The sequence below is a fragment of the Rhinichthys klamathensis genome, unplaced genomic scaffold, assembly GCF_029890125.1.
Source record: "Rhinichthys klamathensis goyatoka isolate OS25496 unplaced genomic scaffold, OSU_Roscu_1.1 h1tg000313l_1, whole genome shotgun sequence".
In the NCBI taxonomy this organism is placed as follows: Eukaryota; Metazoa; Chordata; class Actinopteri; order Cypriniformes; family Leuciscidae; genus Rhinichthys; species Rhinichthys klamathensis.
The window spans coordinates 355,628-368,779 of record NW_026606831.1 but is presented as its reverse complement, the minus strand read 5'-3'; the positions used below and the strand labels follow the sequence as shown (position 1 = coordinate 368,779).

The 13,152-nt window shown below is 41.8% G+C and overlaps 7 non-coding genes across 7 annotated transcripts; 3 read left to right on the top strand and 4 right to left on the bottom strand.

The window, feature by feature from the left end:
• Positions 1-2,798: 2,798 nt before the first annotated feature.
• Positions 2,799-2,880, top strand: trnas-cga (transfer RNA serine (anticodon CGA)). Its single transcript has one exon. It is a non-coding gene; the product is annotated as a tRNA-Ser (tRNA).
• A 181-nt stretch (positions 2,881-3,061) lies between these two features.
• On the top strand, positions 3,062-3,133 carry trnah-gug (transfer RNA histidin (anticodon GUG)). Its single transcript has one exon. It is a non-coding gene; the product is annotated as a tRNA-His (tRNA).
• Positions 3,134-3,786: 653 nt separating this feature from the next.
• Positions 3,787-3,859, top strand: trnak-uuu (transfer RNA lysine (anticodon UUU)). Its single transcript has one exon. It is a non-coding gene; the product is annotated as a tRNA-Lys (tRNA).
• A 6,261-nt stretch (positions 3,860-10,120) lies between these two features.
• trnat-cgu (transfer RNA threonine (anticodon CGU)) lies at positions 10,121-10,194 on the bottom strand. The gene has a single exon. It is a non-coding gene; the product is annotated as a tRNA-Thr (tRNA).
• Positions 10,195-10,909: 715 nt separating this feature from the next.
• On the bottom strand, positions 10,910-10,983 carry trnat-agu (transfer RNA threonine (anticodon AGU)). Its single transcript has one exon. It is a non-coding gene; the product is annotated as a tRNA-Thr (tRNA).
• A 511-nt stretch (positions 10,984-11,494) lies between these two features.
• Positions 11,495-11,583, bottom strand: trnar-ucu (transfer RNA arginine (anticodon UCU)). Its single transcript is given in 2 exon segments — positions 11,495-11,530; positions 11,547-11,583. It is a non-coding gene; the product is annotated as a tRNA-Arg (tRNA).
• A 141-nt stretch (positions 11,584-11,724) lies between these two features.
• trnat-ugu (transfer RNA threonine (anticodon UGU)) lies at positions 11,725-11,798 on the bottom strand. The gene has a single exon. It is a non-coding gene; the product is annotated as a tRNA-Thr (tRNA).
• Between the last annotated feature and the right edge of the window lie 1,354 nt (positions 11,799-13,152).

The following is a 13,152-nucleotide window of genomic DNA, read 5'->3' as shown; positions in this document are numbered from 1 at the left end:
CAAGTCACACCACACATGCATGAACACACTTACAACATGCCACCTGACACGGCTGGGTTGGCAAAAACCAAGCTAGTTGTCAAAGATAGAGCTGAGCTGAGAACCATACAGCCAAAACAACATACAGCTCAGCCAGGAGTTTTTTACATGCCACTAATAGTGCCACCAACCACTACAGCAAGTAGCATTCTGCTTCTGCCGCCACCCCAGACCACTGCACCCAGTAGAGTTTGCACACCACATTCTGAGAGCACAACTGGCCCTTGTCAAATGCAAGACACTCCACAAAAAGAAAAGCGTAAATACACTAGAACAGTCACATCCAACAGATGCACTAAATGTGGAGAGCCACACACCACAGACACTGGCCATAGCCAGTTCAAAGGCAGAATTTACTGCCCAAACAGGGAGACCCTAACCAAAGAGCAGTGGCTTAGAATGATGAGAAAATAGTACATCATTGTATTTTATGTTGTGAAAATTTTGTTTTTATTATAGTAAAATATTTAGTTGTTTTGCAAAACTAATACCGAAATAATTGCACTATTTTTTATTTGATTTTTTGATTTTTTATTATTTTTTTTTATTCAATTTGATTGTGATTCATTGTGCTGCCCACAACATATACACAAACTGTTGTATTTGTTCTAGGTTAATGGGTTGTATATAGTTCAGTTCTGTTTGTTTGTTTTCTTTTTACTTGTAAATAGTGATTTATTTTAAATACTATACCAAACGTGATTTGTTTGTACATATTTTGTTGAATGTTGTATATTTGTATGTATATTATAAAGTGTACATTATATGTTTTATATTTCGACGTGAAAAGAATAAAAAATATTTTTTAAATATTTTATTGATCTGTTTTATGTTTATTGTTTTGTTAATGGCTGATAGTGACAGTGATGTGATATAGCAGGCTTAGGTGGAGTGTTCGAAGTCAAATTACATAAAAGAAGAGATACATGCAGAATGCCCATACTGTTTATTTATTTTTTAAATCAAGGTTACAGTAATAGGTGGTAGTTTACTATTAATCATTATTAGATACTCCTGCAATATATCAGTACACTAAATGTTCTTCCATTCTACCATTTGATAATACTGGGTCATCAATGCAGAGTGTTTATAAAGTTAGATCATTGGGAAGTCCCTAAAAATGTGGTTCAGTACCTCCTTTTGATCAAAAGAAGAAAAAATTTAAATGCAATGTGTTCATAATTAAATAAATGGTTAATTGCCTGCAAGCTGAACTGCATCCCTTATATTGCACTAAATAAATCTTGAAATGAATAAAAAAGACATTAGACCCAGCAAGAAAACTCATGTTCTTGCTGGGGATCGAACCTCGCGCCCCTCCCCTCGCGCCTCTCCCCTCGCGCCCCTCCCCCTCAATTCTTCCCCATCTTATACAGACTATTGTTCCCCAGCTTTGGCGGAGTCGGTAGAGCATCAGACTTTTAATCTGAGGGTCCAGGGTTCAAGTCCCTGTTCGGGCGATCGAGCCTCTTTTTTTTGAGGAGCGCTACGTTTTGCTGTTGAGTTCGTGCACTGCACCTGCACTGGCCTCGGGCAGCGACGCTGCAAGGCACTAAGCGAAATGACAAGCCCCTTTCAACCAGTTTGTAGTCGTGGCCGAGTGGTTAAGGCGATGGACTAGAAATCCATTGGGGTATCCCTGCGCAGGTTCGAATCGTGCCGACTACGTTTGACAGCATGCGCCTGCTTTAGGTTGAAACCTTGCTAAAACTTTAGGAAAAGAAAAAAAGTCACTGTGACAATATTACCCTTGAAAAGAGTTATGTTGGCAAGGAATAGTTTTGTCTGCAAGCTAAAGATGACAAGGGCCCTTTTGTACTCAGCCACACGTCGGGGAGACCGGTAGCTCGCCGTGATCGTATAGTGGTTAGTACTCTGCGTTGTGGCCGTAGCAACCCCGGTTCGAATCCGGGTCATGGTAAGTTTTTCTGGGTGCCTTTGAAATTGAGCTCCACGTTACCACCTCTCCTCACCCCGTCCGTCAGACCACTTTTTTTGGTTGTTGCACGGTGCGTCCTTGACGTGCTCTGGATGTTTGAGTGAATTGCCACTGGGACCTTCTTTGAGAGCACGAGCTCTCAGGTTTGAACCCTCAGAGAAAAGACTGAAAACCAAACGCTCCCATTTAGTTTGGAAGAATCTTGCTTCAGAGAGAATATGGTGCTGGTATACTTTCTAATCGCTAGGTGTCAGTACACTCGCTGGCTGTTACCTAGAGTGCAGTGGACTTGCTATTTGCTCCAAACAACTGCGCCTTTGAAGCAAGTTTACAATAACGAAAAGAGCGCGGCAAGTCCACAGCATTAAAGCATGTAAAGATGCTTTCCAGACAAGAAGCAGTGAGATGTTGTTCTTTTTCCTAGCATTATCGTCGGTTGATTATTATTAGCCGTCTAATAGGCTGCATTCCCACTAATGCATAAGTATATTTTGACATAGCAGACGTTTGGACGGCCGTTCTTAATCGTCGAAGAATTGAATGCGATGCATGGGAGAATCTTTTTTTTTTCTTTCAGCCGATACGATTCATTTTGATGTGGGTTCCCACGCAACACGCACGCATCGGATAGCTCAGTCGGTAGAGCATCAGACTTTTAATCTGAGGGTCCAGGGTTCAAGTCCCTGTTTGGGCGATCGAGCCTCTTTTTTTTGAGGAGCGCAACGTTTTGCTGTTGAGTTCGTGCACTGCACCTGCACTGGCTTCGGGCAGCGACGCTGCAAGGCACCAAGTGAAATGACAAGCCCCCTTCAGCCAGCTTGTAGTCGTGGCCGAGTGGTTAAGGCGATGGACTCGAAATCCATTGGGGTATCCCCGCGCAGGTTCGAATCCTGCCGACTACGTTTGACAGCATGCGCCTGCTTTAGGTTGAAACCTTGCTAAAACTTTAGGAAAAGAAAAAAAGTCACTGTGACAATATTCCCCTTGAAAAGAGTTATGTTGGCAAGGAATAGTTTTGTCTGCAAGCTAAAGATGACAAGGGCCCTTTTGTACTCAGCCACACGTCGGGGAGACCGGTAGCTCGCCGTGATCGTATAGTGGTTAGTACTCTGCGTTGTGGCCGCAGCAACCCCGGTTCGAATCCGGGTCACGGCAAGTTTTTCTGGGTGCCTTTGAAATTGAGCTCCACGTTACCACCTCTCCTCACCCCGTCCGTCAGACCACTTTTTTTTGTTGTTGCACGGTGCGTCCTTGACGTGCTCTGGATGTTTGAGTGAATTGCCACTGGGACCTTCTTTGAGAGCACGAGCTCTCAGGTTTGAACCCTCAGAGAAAAGACTGAAAACCAAACGCTCCCATTTAGTTTGGAAGAATCTTGCTTCAGAGAGAATATGGTGCTGGTATACTTTCTAATCGCTAGGTGTCAGTACACTCGCTGGCTGTTACCTAGAGTGCAGTGGACTTGCTATTTGCTCCAAACAACTGCGCCTTTGAAGCAAGTTTACAATAACGAAAAGAGCGCGGCAAGTCCACAGCATTAAAGCATGTAAAGATGCTTTCCAGACAAGAAGAAGTGAGATGTTGTTCTTTTTCCTAGCATTATCGTCAGTTGATTATTATTAGCCGTCTAATAGGCTGCATTCCCACTAATGCGCAAGTATATTTTGACATAGCAGACGTTTGGACGGCCGTTCTTAATCGTCGAAGAATTGAATGCGATGCATGGGAGAATCTTTTTTTTTTCTTTCAGCCGATACGATTCATTTTGATGTGGGTTCCCACGCAACACGCACGCATCTCGGGCAAAAGCCTGGATAGCTCAGTCGGTAGAGCATCAGACTTTTAATCTGAGGGTCCAGGGTTCAAGTCCCTGTTTGGGCGATCGAGCCTCTTTTTTTTGAGGAGAGCAACGTTTTGCTGTTGAGTTCGTGCACTGCACCTGCACTGGCTTCGGGCAGCGACGCTGCATGGCAGCAAGCAAAATGACAACCCCCCTTCAGCCAGCTTGTAGTCGTGGCCGAGTGGTTAAGGCGATGGACTAGAAATCCATTGGGGTATCCCCGCGCAGGTTCGAATCCTGCCGACTAAGTTTGACAGCATGCGCCTGCTTTAGGTTGAAACCTTGCTAAAACTTTAGGAAAAGAAAAAAAAGTCACTGTGACAATATTACCCTTGAAAAGAGTTATGTTGGCAAGGAACAGTTTTGTCTGCAAGCTAAAGATGACAAGGGCCCTTTTGTACTCAGCCACACGTCGGGGAGACCGGTAGCTCGCCGTGATCGTATAGTGGTTAGTACTCTGCGTTGTGGCCGCAGCAACCCCGGTTAGAATCCGGGTCACGGCAAGTTTTTCTGGGTGCCTTTGAAATTGAGCTCCACGTTACCACCTCTCCTCACCCCGTCCGTCAGACCACTTTTTTTTGTTGTTGCACGGGGCGTCCTTGACGTGCTCTGGATGTTTGAGTGAATTGCCACTGATAATAATAATCGGTTGATTATTATTATCCGTCTAATAGGCTGCATTCCCACTAATGCGCAAGTATATTTTGACATAGCAGACGTTTGACGGCCGTTCTTAATCGTCGAAGAATTGAATGCGATGCATGGGAGAATCTTTTTTTTTTCTTTCAGCCGATACGATTCATTTTGATGTGCGTTCCCACGCAACACGCACGCATCTCGGGCAAGAGCCCGGATAGCTCAGTCGGTAGAGCATAAGACTTTTAATCTGAGGGTCCAGGGTTCAAGTCCCTGTTCGGGCGATCGAGCCTCTTTTTATAGAGGAGCGCTACGTTTTGCTGTTGAGTTCGTGCACTGCACCTGCACTGGCCTCGGGCAGCGACGCTGCAAGGCACCAAGTGAAATGACAAGCCCCCTTCAGCCAGCTTGTAGTCGTGGCCGAGTGGTTAAGGCGATGGACTAGAAATCTGGTGTCCCCGACGTGTGTCTGAGTACAAAAGGACCCTTGTCATCTTTAGCTTGCAGACAAAACTATTCCTTGCCAACATAACTCTTTTCAAGGGTACTATTGTCACAGGGACTTTTTTGCTTTTCCTAAAGTTTTAGCAAGGCCTCCAGAAGGTTTCAACCTAAAGCAGGCACATGCTGTCAAACGTAGTCGGCAGGATTCGAACCTGCGCGGGGAAAATACCGGATTACATCATGAAAGAGGTTAGGGGATTATTTCCAAAACCCGAGATATCCGAGGGAATATCTGAAACTCTCAATACTTGTGTCTGAAATGTTTTTGGAACCTCCAGTTACAATCCATCTAAACTCTGTCTCAGTTTGGAGAAATGGAAAGCAATTTTTGCTATGCTTTCAGCTGATCTGAAAGACAAAATCCAGAAAGATTTTCATGAATTAAATATTCATATGTGTAAAGACTGTTTTGAACACACATCCAGAGGCTAGATCTCAACAATAATCATAATCATACTCTAGATCTAATACTATCACATGGAATAGATGTTGATGCTGTTGAAATTCTGCAGCAGAGCGATGACATCTCAGATCATGATCTAGTCTCATGTAAATTACATATAGCCAAGGCTGCAAAGCCGACTCCGTGTTATAAATACGTTAGACCTATAACTTCTGCCACTAAAGATTGCTTTATCAATAATCTTCATAATCAGTTTCATCATCTCAGCATCCCAGATAGCTTAGAAGAACTCGATATTGCAACAGAAACTTTTAACTCTCTCTTTTCCAGCACTTTAGACGCAGTTGCTCTATTGCGCTTAAAGAAGATTAAAGAAAATAGTTCAACTCCGTGGTACAACGAGCACACCCAGGCCCTTAAGAGAGCAGCCAGAAAAATGGAGCGCAACTGGAAGAAAACTAAACTAGAGGTATTTCGGATTTCATGGAAAGAGAGCTCGATTGCTTACAGAGAGGCTTTAAAAGCTGCTAGATCTGCTTATTTTTCAACCCTATTAGAAGAAAATAAACATAATCCTAGGTATTTATTTGAAACAGTGGCTAAACTAACGAAAAAGAAAGCTTCAAGCTCAGAAGTGTACAAGCAACACAGCAGTAATGACTTTATGAACTTCTTCACTTATAAGATCGATAATATCAGGGACAAAATTATAACTATGCAACCGTCTACCACAGTATCGCAACAGACAGTGCATTGTAGTCTCCATGAGGAAAAATTTGATTCATTTGTTGCCATAGGAGAGGACGAATTTTCTAAACTTGTTAAATCATCTAAATCGACAACATGTATGTTAGACCCTATACCGACTAAGCTACTGAAAGAGATGCTTCCAGAGGTCATAGATCCTCTTCTTACTATCATTAATTCGTCTTTGTCTCTAGGATACGTACCAAAAACATTTAAGCTGGCTATATTAAAACCGCTTGTTAAAAAACCGCAACTTGATCATACAAAATTAGTCAATTACAGGCCGATCTCGAATCTGCCTTTTCTATCAAAGATATTAGAAAAAGCAGTATCCTCACAACTGTGTTCCTTTCTAGAAAGAAATGATATCTGCGAGGATTTTCAGTCAGGATTCAAACCGTACCATAGTACCGAGACAGCTCTCATCAGAGTCACAAATGATTTGCTCTTATCATCCGATCGTGGTTGTATCTCTCTATTAGTGTTACTTGATCTTAGTGCTGCATTTGATACTATTGACCACAACATTCTTTTAAATAGACTAGAAAATTATGTTGGCATTAGTGGAGTTGCACTAGCATGGTTTAAATCATACGTATCTGACCGTTATCAGTTTGTAGCAATAAATGAAGATATGTCTTTTCGATCACAAGTTCAGTATGGCGTACCACAAGGCTCAGTACTAGGACCGTTGCTGTTCACTCTGTACATGCTACCCTTAGGAGATATCATTAGGGAACATGGAATTAGTTTTCACTGTTATGCTGATGATACTCAGCTCTATATTTCTTCACGCCCCGACGAAACTTACCAATTCACAAAATTAACGGAATGCATAGCCAATATAAAAAATTGGATGACTAGTAATTTCCTACTACTAAATTCTGAAAAAAACAGAGATTCTAATTATTGGACAAAAAACTTCCACACGTAATAACCTAGAACAGGGGTTCCCAAACTTTTCAGCCCACGACCCCCAAAATAAAGGTGCGAGTGACTCGCGACCCCTACTATCCTCGGAGGTGGTTAAAGTATACAAACATTGCGTGAAACTGTGCACACGCACTAATAGGCATACTTACAACACAAAAGAACACAACAGTCAAAACAACCATTATATTATTTTATATTTATACTACAGGGCTGTTACATGCTTGATTCTGATTGGTTGAGAACGTTATAAGGTGTGCAATTATTTTCAGGGAAACGCACGGCTAAAGTAGTTTTGACCGCATTAGTTCCATATCACTGCGCGTAGTAATAACTGTATGGATAGCCTATAAACAGACGTTTCGTATATACATTTTCTGAGAAAATACATTTTCTGATCATTTATATTTCAAGTTTTGACTGCAAATGTCACGTCCATAACGCTGGAATTGCCCAATTTTAAATAATTTATCCTCAAATAGTTTTTTGGTGTAGGTCTGCGTATTTCCGATTATTTTAACTTCAAATAATACTAATAGTAATTTAAAAATGTGATAGCCCTACGTCACATCACACTCCACTGTTATGGTGGCAATTTCAGTATTTACTCACTAACATTGTTGTGGAAACTCAATAAGAATGGAAACTAAAATATGGAAGTATCGTGCTACAGCGCACATTATATCAGCTGCAGTTCTGGCGCTTCAGTCCCAATACACTCAAACACTCAAAGTACATTCATATCACATGTTAATGCAGCGGTAGAGTTACACTCACAGGACACTGCACTTATTCGCAATCACAAAAGTTAATTATTTAATCGTGCTTTAAAGCTATGCCAGGTAAACATTTCATTGGCGTTCTGTACATGATGTACTTTTTCTGAGCGCGCACTGAAGCGCGCGCGCGCACTGTCAGACAGCGCTAAACTGGATTTTTGTTTGGAGACCCATCTGATAGCGATGGGGAACCGAGACCGAGAGAGCTACAAAGCTACATGGAAAAAATATTTGAAATTTTGCTGTTTTCATGGATACAAAAAGTTGAATGACCCTCCCCTCAACAAAGAATAAAAAGACATGACCCTCCCCTATTTTCCTCCGGTGGACCTTTCCATAAATACCGATCGGTCCCTTGGAAATCATCTCGCGACCCCCCCTCGCTGTCTCACGCCCCCCCCGGGGGGTCGCGACCCCTACTTTGGGAACCACTGACCTAGAATACTGTCTAACACTTGATGGCTGCTCTGTTAAGTCTTCGTCGTCGGTTAGGAACCTGGGTGTGCTCTTTGATACCAATCTCTCATTTGAAAGTCACGTGTCTAGTATCTGTAAAACCGCATTTTTCCATCTTAAAAACATATCTAAATTACACCATATGCTCTCATTAACAAATGCAGAACAATTAGTTCATGCGTTCATGACATCAAGGCTAGATTATTGTAATGCTCTACTGGGTGGTTGCCCTGCACGCTTAATAAATAAACTACAGCTAGTTCAAAACGCAGCAGCTCGAGTTCTTACCAGAACCAGGAAATATGACCATATTAGCCCGGTTCTGTCAACACTGCATTGGCTCCCTATTAAACATCGTATAAATTTTAAAATATTGTTGATTACTTACAAAGCACTAAATGGTTTAGCTCCGCAGTACTTGAGCGAGCTCTTAACGCATTATAGTCCTTCACGTCTACTGCGATCTCAAAATTCCGGCCAGTTGATAATACCTAGAATATCAAAATCGACTGCTGGCGGTAGATCCTTTTCCTATTTAGCACCAAAACTTTGGAACAGTCTTCCTACCATTGTCCAGGAAGCAGACACACTCTGTCAGTTCAAAGCTAGACTAAAAACACATCTCTTTGACCTAGCATACACATAATACATTATAGACTTCGATAATTCAATGTTAGGCTGCATAGATTAGGTCAGCCGGAACTGGGAACACTTCCCTTAAATCCAGATGTACTCGTTACATCATAAGAAGAATGGCATCTACGCTAACTTTAGTGTCTTTGTTTATCCCGAGGTTTTCCTGAAGCCTGCCGGATCCAGATCTGACGAAGGAGATTCGCCTGGACCCGATGACAATGCAGTGCTGAAGTGTCAACTATCCTCTCCCTATGGAGGATCCCTTTCCCACTCTACAGATAAAGCGTTGTTGAAAATCCGGGTCGCGTACCGAAGTGATAAAATAAAATTCTGTATCAAATTTATAGGCAAGACAAGTAGTTTGTTTAGGCATGGTTTGTAGGGAAATTACAAACCTGTGCACACATATTCAAACGATTATAACTATAGAATCAATTTTTAATGCGCATGTGAACGCCATCAGGTCACAGGTTCGCGTTTAAAGTCTGCTTAGAGAGAACGCCGTCGTCTTAGTGGCCCCTAATGTAATAACAAATGATAATTTTGCTGGAAGGGAATCAATCAAACCCAAATTTAGCCAGAAATAACATTATTCAAAATCGCTATAAAGCCAAAACAATCTCTGTTACCGTAAAATGTATGTTTATCTCTGTAAAGCTGCTTTGAAACAATCTCCATTGTTAAAAGCGCTATATAAATGAAGATGACTTGACTTGACTTGACAATAGAAAATAGCAGATTTTGGCCTAAGCCAGTGGTTTTCAAACCATTCTCGAAACCTTCCAGACGCTACACATTTTCGTTATCCTCCTTATTTCAAAACGGTGAATTGAGCTCATTACTAGAGTACTCTGTGATCCGACTTGGCTGTGTCCAATAAGGGAGATGAGCAGAATGTGAGGGGTAGGCTTCTGAAGTAGTTTGTGGACCCCAGTTTTGAACATATGTCTGACTCACAGAGACATCAGAGCAAAAGAGGCCATTCACACTTCTGGTGGGACTCAAAACCACAACCAGGGAATTTCTCCATTCGCATCCTAGAAGTCCAAAGCTCCATCAATTGCACCACAGAGCCATAAAATGACCCACTTCAAGGAAGTATTGCATGCGCAGCACTTCTTCGTTTTTCCAATTTTGTGCAGGTACACACTGTTTGGCATGCAAAGACTTTCATATGCGAGAAGTTTAAGCACTCCCATATTCTGTGGCATAGGCACTGCTGGGATTTGAACCCAGGATCTCCTGTTTACGAGACAGGCGCTTTGACCAGCTAAGCCACAGCGCCAGTTACGAAAGTGTGGTAAATTTGTTGGTAAAACAAGTCTAAAAGAGGTAGCACATGAGGAAAAAAGCTGATTACGTTATGAAAGAGGTCCCTTAGAGGTAAGAGGATTGTTTCCAAAACATGATGGCCTTTCAGGCCTCAAGGGAATGTCTGAACTCATTTCATTTTGGCTCTACACAACACTCATGCCTAAAATGTTTCCTGAGCTTTCTTCTGATATGAAAGGGCAAAATCCAGAAAGATATCCATGTATTATTCTTCATATATGTAAAGACTTTGTTTGTACAAATATCCATAGGCTTGACTTTATCAATAGGGCAGATTTCGGCCCTAAGCCAGGGGCTTGCAAACCATTCTTGAAGCGCATCTGCACCACATATATGTTTTTTTATATCTCTCTCATTTAAAACAGGTGAATCAAATAATTGACTGATTAGTAACGTACTCAATGATCTGACTTGTATGTGCCCAAAAAGGAAAACAAGAAAAATGTGCTGTGTCGGCTCCTGAAAAAGTTGGAAAACCCCAGGTTTAAGCAAATGTCAGTCTGGCAAAGACGTCTATGCAAAGGGACACCATTCGTGACTCAGGTGGGACCCAAAAACCAACAACCTTTATAAAGCCTTCATTTGCAACCGAGAGATCCAGATTGTCTTTCCTGCCGAGACTTTAACATCTGAAAAGGTTGAACGACTACTCTTAAAAGCCACAGATTAGGCACTGCTGGGATTCGAACCCAGGATCTCCTGTTTACTAGACAGGCGCTTTGACCAACTAAGCCACAGCGCCAGGTGCTGTCCCTGACTCGAAGCTTTTGTATACAAAGTCTAAAAGAGGTAGCACGTCAGGAGAATAGCTGATTACATCATGAATAGGTCCCTTTGAAGTTAGAGGGTTATTTCCAAAACCTGAAAGGTGTGCAAGCTTCTGTTCAGGGACATGGGAATATCTCAAACCATTTCATTTTGGATCGAAACTCTCAGTTACGATACATCTAAACGCTGTTTCAGCTAGGAGAAATGGAAAGCATGTTTTTTTTCTTTTGCTAGGTAGGTGGCCAACAATAGGTAGTTGCAGATTTTGGCCTGAACCATTGGATTTCAACCCATTCTTGTTATGTCCCTTATTTAAATAGGTGACTTAAGCTAATTAGTAGAGTACTCTATGATCCGAGTTGGGTGTGTGCAATAAGCGAAATAAGCAGAGCGTGAAGGGGATGCTTCAGAAGTAGTTTGTGGATCCAAGGGTTTAAGCGTATGCTTGTCCAACACAAAGACATCTGAGCAAAAGAGGCTATGCATGACTCTGGTGGGACTCGAACCCACAACCTTTGAATATCTCCATTCACAACCTAGAAGTCCAATGCGCTATCCATTGCGCCACAGAGCCACAAAAAGCCAAGCTTTAAGACGCTATTGCATGCACATCACTTCTTAGATTTCCACTTTTTGTGCAGATACACACTGTTCAGCATCCAAAGATTTACGTATGTAAAAAGGGTAGGTGAGCGGTGCCCACATCCCACGGCACAGGCACTGGTGGGATTCAAACCCAGAATCTCCTGTTTACAAGACAGGCGCTTTGACCAACTAAGCCACAGCGCCACTTGCTAAACCTTCTGCGATGTATTGGAATAAAAAAATAAAATAAAAAAAAAGAGGTTACAGGTCAGGAAAATAGCGGATTACATCATGAAAGAGGTTAGGGGATTATTTCCAAAACCTGAGATATCCGAGGGAATATCTGAAACTCTCAATACTTGTGTCTGAAATGTTTTTGGAACCTCCAGTTACAATCCATCTAACCTCTGTCTCAGCTTGGAGAAATGGAAAGCAATTTTTGCTATGCTTTCAGCTGATCTGAAAGACAAAATCCAGAAAGATTTTCATGAATTAAATGTGACTCGATCTGGCGAAATGAGTCGGAAGTCGCAACGTTCTATTTTAAGATATGGGCCGATTATGTGGAAAAACAATGAAATAATAGTTTGTTTTTTTTGTTGCTAATTTCAAAGAACAGACATTCAAAAATAATCTCCCAAAGTTTCGTAGTCCAGATAACTGAGTAAAGGTATTTAAATTACTATTAAAGTTTACACAGTTTTACTAAATTAGCTGGAAATGAACATTGCTTTTCTCAACTCCTCTCGTCACCTCTGAGCATTTCCCGGGTATTCCCTGAAACGTCACTATCTCTGCTCTTTAAATGGTGTTACACGTTGTATAGAACCAATCAAAAAGCTTAGAAATGTACACAAATGCTGATCATTTGTCGATGGGAAGCCGTTTCGACTGACCGGCACGCGATTGGTCCAGCCACCCTCCTGTCAGACTCACAGCGAGCGCTCTGTGTAATAAACAAGCTAGCAGATCTCCTCAGAAAGATTAAATATTATTAATTTGAGAAATGTCGCTGTCAAAAGCGAGCAAAGTTGCCAAAGCGTCATCAAGCCCCCTGGCCATTGCACACTGAGTCCGCGTTTTTTTCGTATGCGTTTTTTCGTATTGATTCGGTGGCTCCGAATTGTCAAAACACCATTCAAACTGTTTGCTACGGATGCGAAAAACTTACGATTGTTTTTATATAACGGATGAAAGTTTCGTAGTGTGCCCGCGTGATTGACATAACGTGATTGACAAATGTGAATGAGTGTAGCTATTTATCTGCAGGGAGAATCCATTACAATGTGTTTGATTAACCCAATATTTAACTGTTGGTATCTCCGTTATGAATTTGTTACGCTGTTATTGTCAACTAGCCTACACTAAGATATGATTGCATAGACTAGCATTATTTGATCTGTTTCCTTGTCTCTCTGACTCTCACTTTCTCTCTCTCTCTCTCTCACACACACACACGCACACACACACACACACACACAGACACACACACCCTCTCTCTCAAGCAAAATTGTAGCACCTCTGTTCAATCTTTCTGATTTTAGTACATTTTTGTAAA